At 46.1% G+C, this 9,803-nt stretch overlaps 1 pseudogene; it reads left to right on the top strand.

Moving 5' to 3' along the window:
- Positions 1 to 8,724, top strand: LOC129863278 (histamine H2 receptor-like; annotated as a pseudogene).
- The last annotated feature ends 1,079 nt before the right edge of the window (positions 8,725 to 9,803 follow it).

Genomic DNA, 9,803 nt, shown 5'->3' with positions numbered 1-9,803 from the left:
ATGAGCTCATCCAGCACCGATCGGCAGTGTGTCCCCGCCGACCACAACTGGTGCAGCAGGAAACTCCTCCTCCGGTCCCCCTCGATGCAGCCCCCCCTAACTCCATGGGGAAGGGAGCAGGAGGGCCTGGAGGTGGAATCGACAGGGCCCGTTCTGGACGCCTGCGGTCAGCTAGCAGGTTGTCCAGACGAATGGACATGTCAATCAGTTCATCCAGGGAGATGGTGGTGTCCCGACACGCTAGTTCCCTGCGGACGTCCTCCCTGAGGCTACAACGGTAGTGGTCCATCAAAGCCCTGTCGTTCCACCCCGCCCCTGCGGCCAAGGTCCGGAACTCCAGTGCAAAGTCCTGTGCGCTCCTCGTCTCCTGTCGCAGGTGGAAGGGGTGCTGGAGGAGAGGTGGGAAGGCCACTCCTCTCCCATCGGTCCATCCTCTCCATTATCTGATCCATAGCCGACCCAATCCGGTGAAGAATGGTGGTGTGATGGAGGACCCTCTTCTCCATCGATGGGAGAGGAGGTGCGGCTGATCCTGCTGACTCCATAATATTTAGGTGCGGGATTCTGTCACGGATGACTAGGAGTGGAAGGTAGGAGTCAGGTGCAGAGAGCAGAGGGTTCAAGAAAAATAGGTACTTTTATTCCGGCACAAACGGTCATGCCCAAACACAGGGCGGAAAACACAGACCAACCCAAACACAGGGTAAAAATGGTCCGGAGCACAAAACCACAGCCAACACTAAATGTGAACACAAAATAATCCCGCACAAACTAGAGCGGGCCTAACAAGCTTAAATAGGCTAGAAAATCAAGAAAACACAAATAGTAACAGGTGCAACTAATAAGACAAAACTAACAGAAAAGGAAAAAGGGATCGGTGGCGGCTAGTAGGCCGGTGACGACGCCCGCAGAGCACCGCCCGAACAGGCAGGGGAGCCAACTTCGGCGGGAGTCGTGACAGGTTTAATGTTCTTTTACTTAGGAAATAGTTCTGATCATATAGGCCTAGATCTAAACAATATCCAAATCAAATAACAATACACTGAATTCATAAATTTTCAGTCATTTAAATTGCAAAGTCATGTCTTTTTACACAATACCATAACAAATGTGTCCAATCTGGGAAGTAAACTCGATAAAGTATTTAATAATTGCGCTGTTTATTTCAGATGTAATCAAGGCATTAGAATGTACCAGAGGCCACCAAAATAGGATTTTTAATGGGAATCAATTATTTGGACCCCACAAGGATAGTTAAACAAACCTTTTGCCCAGGCCCGCTTCACCAACACCATGCATGATATGACTAGAGTGTGATCGACTGCAGACATTCTGTTCCAGTTTCCCTAAATACAGTCAGCCCTTATCTTCAGACTATTGTACATTCCTGATCTTGTGAGCACAGTAAATAATGTTTGCCCTGTACTGGGCTGGCTGGCTTCCTGCTGTGGACTGTGTCTGTTCCTGCCTCTCTGTTATCTGATTGGAGCTCTGATAGCACAGTGTTATCACATCAACTTTCAGCTCACAGTCAGTCAACCCTATGCCATTGTCATCCATCCTTAATGAGTGTATTGGATCAACCAGCACTGTGCATGCGATGTTTCATCTGTCTGTAATGGGAACACTAGCTACATTACCTGGGTTAGGGAGGTGGAGAGGGAGGTCAGATAGTGGGAACAACAGAACTCACTGTCACTGGTTGTGAAAAAAAGAGACTGTATCCATTTAGCCAATTAGATCATAATCCCACAAGAACATGAACATTTTCAGCAGTCTGGACATTTTCAATACCTTCAAGTCAAGTCTAAGCTAATGTTAGAGCCCTCAATCTCACAGAAATTATCAAGGAACCTACCAGGTACAACCCCAAATCCGTAAACACGGGCACACTCATAGATATCATCCTGACCAACCTGCCCTCTAAATACACCTCTGCTGTTTTCAATCAGGATCTCAGTGATCACTGCCTCATTGCCTGCATCCGTTATGGGTCCACGGTCAAACGACCACCCCTCATCACTGTCAAATGCTCCCACTTCTGCGAACAGGCCTTTCTAATCGACCTGGCCTGGGTATCCTGGAAGGATATTGACCTCATCCCGTTAGTAGAGGATGCCTGGTTGTTCTTTAAAAGTAATTTCCTCACCATCTTAAATAAGCATGCCCCTTTCAAAAAATGTTGAACTAAGAACAGATATAGCCCTTGGTTCACTCCAGACTTGACTGCCCTCGACCAGCACAAAAACATCCTGTGGCGTACTGCACTAGCATCGATTAGTCCCCGCGATATGCAACTTTTCAGGGAGGTCAGGAACCAATACACACAGTCAGTTGGGAAAGCAAAGGCTAGCTTTTTCAAAAAGAAATTTTCATCCTGCAGCTCTAACTCCAAAAAGTTCTGGGGCACTGTAAAGTCCATGGAGAATAAGAGCACCTCATCCCAGCTGCCCATTGCACTGAGGCTAGGAAACACTATCACCACTGATAAATCCATGATAATCGAGAAATTCAATAAGCATTTCTATACGGCTGGCCATGCTTTCCTCCTGGCTACCCCAACCCTGGCCAACAGCTCCGCACCCCCCACAGCTGCTTGCCCAAGCCTCCTCAGCTTCTCCTCCACCCAAATCCAGATAGCAGATGTTCTGAAAGAGCTGCAAAACCTGGAACCGTACAAATCAGCTGGACTAGACAACCTGGACCCTCTCTTTCTAAAATTATCCGCCACCATTTTTGCAACCCCTATTACTAGTCTGTTCAACCTCTCCTTCGTAACGTCCGAGATTCCCATAGATTGGAAAGCTGCCACGGTCGTTCCCCTCTTCAAAGGGGGTGACACCTATATCCATCCTGCCCTGCCTTTCCAAAGTCTTCGAAAGCCAAGTTAACAAACAGATCACTGACCATTTCGAATCCCACCGCACCTTCTCCCCGCTGTGCAATCCTGTTTCCGAGCTGGTCACGAGTGCACCTCAGCCATGCTCTAGGTACTAAATGATATCATAACCGCCATCTATAAAAGACAGTACTGTGCGGCCGTCTTCATCGACCTGGCCAAGGCTTTCGACTCTGTCAATCACCGCATTCTTATTGGCAGACTCGACAGCCTTGGTTTCTCAAATGACTGCCTCGCCTGGTTCACCAACTACTTGTCAGATATAGTTCAGTGTGTCAAATCGGAGGGCCTGTTGTCCGGACCTCTGGCAGTCTCTATGGGGGTGCCACAGGGTTCAATTCTCGGGCCGACTCTCTTCTCTGTATACATCAATGATGTCGCTCTTGCTGCGGGTGATTCCTTGATCAACCTCTACGCAGACGACACCATTCTGTATACATCTGGCCCTTCTTTGGACACTGTGTTAACAAACCTCCAAACGAGCTTCAATGCCATACAACACTCCTTCCGTGGACTCCAACTGCTCTTAAACGCTAGTACAACTAAATGCATGCTCTTCAACCGATCGCTGCCCACCCGACTAGCATCACTACTCTGGACGGTTCTGACTTAGAATATGTGGAAAACTACAAATACCTAGGTGTCTGGCTAGACAGTAAACTCTCTTTCCAGACTCACATTAAGCATCTCCAATCCAAAATTAAATCTAGAATTGGCTTCCTATTTCGCAACAAAGCCTCCTTCACTCACGCTGCCAAACATATCCTAGTAAAACTGACTATCCTACCAATCCTACGATCCTCGATATCATTTACAAAATAACCTCCAACACTCTACTCAGCAAATCGAATGTAGTCTATCACAGTGCCATCCATTTTGTCACCAAAGCCCCATATACCACCCACGACTGCAACCTGTATACTCTCGTTGGCTGGACCTTGCTACATATTCGTCGCCAGACCCACTGGCTCCAGGTCATCTATAAGTCTTTGCTAGGTAAAGCTCTGCCTTATCTCAGCTCACTGGTCACCATAACAACACCCACCCATAGCACGCACTCCAGCAGGTATATCTTACTGGTCACCCCCAAAGCCAACACCTACTTGGCTGCCTTTCCTTCCAGTTCTCTGCTGCCAAAGACTGGAACGAATTGCAAAAATCGCTGAAGTTGGAGACTTATAGCTCCCTCACTAACTTTAAGCATCAGCTATCTGAGCAGCTCACTGATCGCTGCAGCTGTACACAGCCCATCTGTAAATTGTGCATCCACTACCTCATCCTCATATTGATATTTATTTCTGCTCTTTTGCACCCCAGTATCTGTACTTGGTCTCTATGATATAATTGCGTAATGAGATCATTCTCTTATGGGTCAATGCAATGGCTGCTATGTCATCCAACACAGCCTCTACCTCGTATTACTTAACATCAGCCTACTAAAGCACTGTAGAAAAGGCCCATGGAGTTGGTGGAATAATCCTTTAATTCATGGCCACTTACTCAGCTGGGCCAGGGGCGCTTTAATTAGGTCAGGTGGCAATGACCGACAGATCTCATCCACATAAAAGGAGGAAAACGCCATCGCCTGATCTCGCTGCTTTCTCTTCCTTAACTCCGTCTGCTCCAGAAGTTCTGTGCGTCCATGAATCAACGTAAGTCCACCGACTCTGTTAGCTTTCATCTGAACTATCTGTTGCGATCGGGAGAGTGGGCCATCAGTTATTGTTTATAGTTACTACCGCGGAGCGTGGCTTGGAGCGCACGCTTCAAACATATTGTGTAGTGAATGGTCAATGATCACGGCCCTACGGATCCTCATAGGCCAATTATGCAATCGATATGGTTAATATGTAATTAAATTAATTACATGTACACATGAAGACAATTGAAAGGGTGAAATGAGAAACGTCATTGTTTGCTACTTTGATATCAAACTAAAGGAGATTATAGATTGAATGACCATTCACTGTTTGTATTTATTTCATGATTTATGATAAATAGTTAAGAGCCTAAATGACTCACGGGTGATTACTATTGAGCTCTTAATGAACTGGATTGTTGAATTGAATTATGTTAATAATGAATGATTGTTATGATTTGATCTTTGTGATTATGAATTTGATTGGATACATGTGATTGGATACATGTTATTTTGTTTCCTTTGTTATGCAGCACAGACTACTCAGTAAATATACCACTTTATGGTTAAAGGAATTCCTGCCTCAGTCTCATCCATTCTTGTCACCTGACACGTGACCACCTGTTCACCTTCACTGTCAGTCATCCTACCTGTCCAGCTACCCACACAGATTCCACTAATCTTTCAAGCACAATTTATTTGTGTTAAAATATAATCTCCACAGAGCCCGATTATAGCATAGCCTAATGGCCATTGTTTCATTTTTTGTTCATCAGGGCTGCTTCAAAGAGGTCATCTGCTGCGGAACGGTGAAAACAGAGATGGCTAAAAAACATCCTCCACTGCATCGGCAATACAGCATCCCCCCGCAGTGCAACACCATCAGAAGCACTCATTAATCTGATAGATACTGACAGCTGAATTGACAGGACCCTGTCATTATACCAAGTCCTCAACAAGCTTGTGTCGTGTCTTTGGCATCATTAAAGTGAAGACTGTTATTTTATCAAATCAATTCTCTGTAATTATTATTACATTTACATGATTAGTTTAATCAACTAGGAAGTTGGGGCACCAAGGAAAATCTTCAGATTACAAAGTTATAATTTTCCTAATATTTTAATATCTGATCAATTAGTCTTCTAATTAATCAATCAATCAAGTTTATTTTATATAGCCCTTCGTACATCAGCTAATATCTCGAAGTGCTGTACAGAAACCCAGCCTAAAACCCCAAACAGCAAGCAATGCAGGTGTAGAAGCACAGTGGCTAGGAAAAACTCCCTAGAAAGGCCAAAACCTAGGAAGAAACCTAGAGAGGAACCAGGCTATGAGGGGTGGCCAGTCCTCTTCTGGCTGTGCCGGGTGGAGATTATAACAGAACATTGCCAAGATGTTCAAAATGTTCATAAATGACAAGCATGGTCAAATAATAATCAGGAATAAATGTCAGTTGGCTTTTCATAGCCGATAATTAAGAGTTGAAAACAGCAGGTCTGGGACAGGTAGGGGTTCCATAACCGCAGAACAGTTGAAACTGGGACAGCAGAAAGGCCAGGTGGACTGGGGACAGCAAGGAGTCATTATGCCAGGTAGTCCTGACGTATGGTCCTAGGGCTCAGGTCTGCAGGCAGCACAGTTAACAGTTAATAAATTATTCTTTACCTCACGTTAGTCTCATTCCAAACGTCGTAACATCGTGAATTGTTGGTTATCTGCACGAACCCAGCCTTTACTATGAATCATCCATACATCAATTGTCTTAATCATTTATTTACTAACTAAATAATCACATAAATGCTTAAACAAACAGTAGATATGGTTACAAGGAAATGATAGGGGAGGTTCCCTAGTGGGCTAAGCCAATATGACGGCTTGGTGGACAAAAGGAAGTGGGTGTGGACTGAGAAGGGCGGGAAAGACAAAATGGAGTCACTACACAGTTAATTATATTTATTGAAATGCTAATCCTTTGCACATGAACGCTCACTCATTTGGGAATAATTAGAATCAATATATATTTACGCCCAGTGTGTCATCGTGATCTCTGTTGGAATCATCAGTCCTTCTGTTGGAAAGTTAAACCGATTTAAACTCTGCTTCCCTGAAGTCTTTCGTGGTTAGAATGGATACTTCAAAGCTTTGCTTACACTGAGGTTTTTGGGGTCTCTACTCAAACCTCTGCCCCCTCAGCTGACCGAGGTATGCATGGTCTGAAGAGGATTTCTTCAGGTGGAGGTTTTATTCATAACAGTAGAAAAGGGCTGTCCCATGAGCCAGATAATGTCTGTGCTCATGGGGGTGGGCCAATGACTTAGTTAATCTTTAAAGGGAATACAATGCTCACACATTAACGGTTTAACATAGCATTACATCATTTCACAAATAGTTTAATCTTTACTCATTCATTTTATACAATAATTAGACGCACACCTCATAACAGAGGCACCTGTATAAACAGAGTTATGGTAATGTGGCTGTATTGTCTTTCATGAGGTCATAAACATGAAACAAAACGGACCGGGTCGTAGCTGGCTTCTCCACCGACCGTTTACACATTCTCCAAAACATGGATATTGTTCTGTTCTGTGATGTAGTAGAAGTTCATTTGTTCTACTGTGAAACTGCCTCTCTCTATACTGCATGACCAGGAGGAGAGGGTCTCCTCCAGGAATTTACGACCTGAGATAACAGAACCTGGGTGTAGGAGAGAGAGAGGGGGATGCCACGATCTATACCCAGAAAGGGCCATGTCATGACACTTGATAAGAAGAGCGTTGAGGCTTGGATTCTATCAGTAGCCCTGTCCGTAGTCCTGCCTCCAGGAGCAGAGAAGCTGCCAGTAGCAGTGGACTGATGTGGAGGCAGGCTGGTCATTGTGGCCTAGTGGAGGGGGTGGGACTCCATATTCTACACGGCTCTCCGTTGGCTGTTTCTAGTGTCCTTCATCATGCTGACCATCTGCGGGAACATGCTGGTGTGTTTGGCCGTGGGGCTCAGCCGCCGCCTGTGCCGCAATTCTAACGGCTTTTTTCTGCTAGCCGTGATGGATCTGTTACTGGGTCTGCTGGTGCTGATCCTCTCTGCCACCCGGGAGCTGCTGAGTGGACACTGGCCCCTGGGGGGCATCCTTTGTAACATCTACATCTCTCTGGATGTGATGCTCTCTACAGCCACCACCCTGACCCTGCTGGGCATCAAGTGTGGACCGTTACCTGGCCATCTCAACTCCGCTATACGGCCCCAGCAGGGTCACCCTTCCCCGGGTAGCTCAGGCCATCACTGTCATCTGGGTCTCTTCCCCACTTCCTTCCTCCCCATCCACCTGGGCTGGAACACGGGTGACTTCAGGGTGCAGAACCTGGACTGGGTCGAGGTGGAGGGACGCACCTGCCGCTTTGAGTGGCACAACAACTACGTGCTTCTGGATGCCTTTGGTAACGTCTACCTCCCACTACTGGTCATGTACGATATGTACCACTGAATCTTTTGGATAGCACGTGAACAGGTTAGTTTTTTATTTCTTATCCATATTTGTTGTGCAGTAGTACCATCACCAGTGGTAGAAGTGATACTAGTAATTATGTCTGGAGCATCAATAGTAGTACTGGAAGAATTAGTAGTAGCTCTTAGAGTTACATCCATTTATTAATGTAATCCGCTCAGTCGTCCATCTGCTGACCTGTTTCTCTAACCTGTCTTCATCCATCCATTCGGGTATGGCGTAGCCGAGCTGCCACTGCTTCAATCGCACGCACAGCATCAGCGGCGGCCACAGCGCGGGAGCACAAGGCCACAGTGACACTAGCAGCAGTTCTGGGGCCCTTAGTTATCTGCTGGTTATACCTCACTATTGTACCTTTACCTGCATGGGCATCGGGGCAGAGACTAATCCCCCTGCTACTGCCCTCTCTGTGGTGCTGTGGCTGGGCTACTTTAACTCCGCTGTCAATCCCATCCTGTACCCGGCCCTGAACTTGGACTTCCGCAGGGCCTATGAGCTGCTGTGCTGCATGGGGGCTAGCGTGGAGACGCACGTCCACAACTATCTGTGTGTCCCTGCAGAAACGAGTGCCATCTTTCTAATGGCTACAGAGACACCCTCCTCAAGGACAATCAGCCAGAGGGGAAGAGCCTCACACTGCAGGAGAGAAACAGCAGCACCATCGCTGACCAGACCAGGTAAAACACACAATACATAGTACTGAACATTACACAGTAGTAACATACTGGATCGGGACCAGGTAACACATACAGGACACATCATAAAGGTACATGTCAGACAATACAGAGTATTATGTTCTTATTATGTCACCAACAAGAGGCCCTCTCTCTCCGTTTCACGTCCTAATTCACCTTCTACTACCTGGACACAGATGAGCCAGACAGACGCACAACACAGGTGAGACAAACAGACAATGCAGGTCAGTCACACTGATGTATACAGAGGTAAAAAAAACATAGAAAACATCTCCACTGGACGAAAGTGAAGGAGAGACACAGAGTGCAGTTGTGCAATAGCTAGTACATTATGTTTGACTGATATAACATGTCTGATAAATGATCTATCACCTGCTTATAACGCATAGAAAGTTAAAAGGAAAAAACGAAAACCAAAAAGATAAGGAGAAATAACCGGAGTCAAATGTTTCTTTAACCATCTGTAGCTCAGTGTCCAGGCTGATCATTTCCCCAGCTAACTGATAGAGATGTAAAGGTTTCTAGAGGGTGGTGCTATTCTCTCTGCTGCACACCCACTGGTGGTGAATCAGTGACTACCCTGGCTGGATTAACTTGGTGAATCAGTGACTACCCTGGCTGGATTAACTTGGTGAATCAGTGACTACCCTGGCTGGATTTACTTGGTGAATCAGTGACTACCCTGGCTGGATTTACTTGGTGAATCAGTGACTACCCTGGCTGGATTTACTTGGTGAATCTGTGACTACCCTGGCTGGATTTACTTGGTGAATCAGTGACTGCCCTGGCTGGATTTACTTGGTGAATCAGGTGACTACCCTGGCTGGATTAACTTGGTGAATCAGTGACTACCCTGGCTGGATTTACTTGGTGAATCAGGTGACTACCCTGGCTGGATTAACTTGGTGAATCAGTGACTATCCTGGCTGGATTTACTTGGTGAATCAGGTGACTACCCTGGCTGGATTTACTTGGTGAATCAGGTGACTACCCTGGCTGGATTTACTTGGTGAATCAGGTGACTACCCTGGCTGGATTTACTTGGTGAATCAGTGACTACCCTGG

This window comes from Salvelinus fontinalis, chromosome 10, assembly GCF_029448725.1.
Source record: "Salvelinus fontinalis isolate EN_2023a chromosome 10, ASM2944872v1, whole genome shotgun sequence".
Taxonomy (NCBI): Eukaryota; Metazoa; Chordata; class Actinopteri; order Salmoniformes; family Salmonidae; genus Salvelinus; species Salvelinus fontinalis.
This window is presented reverse-complemented; position numbering and strand designations above follow the sequence as displayed.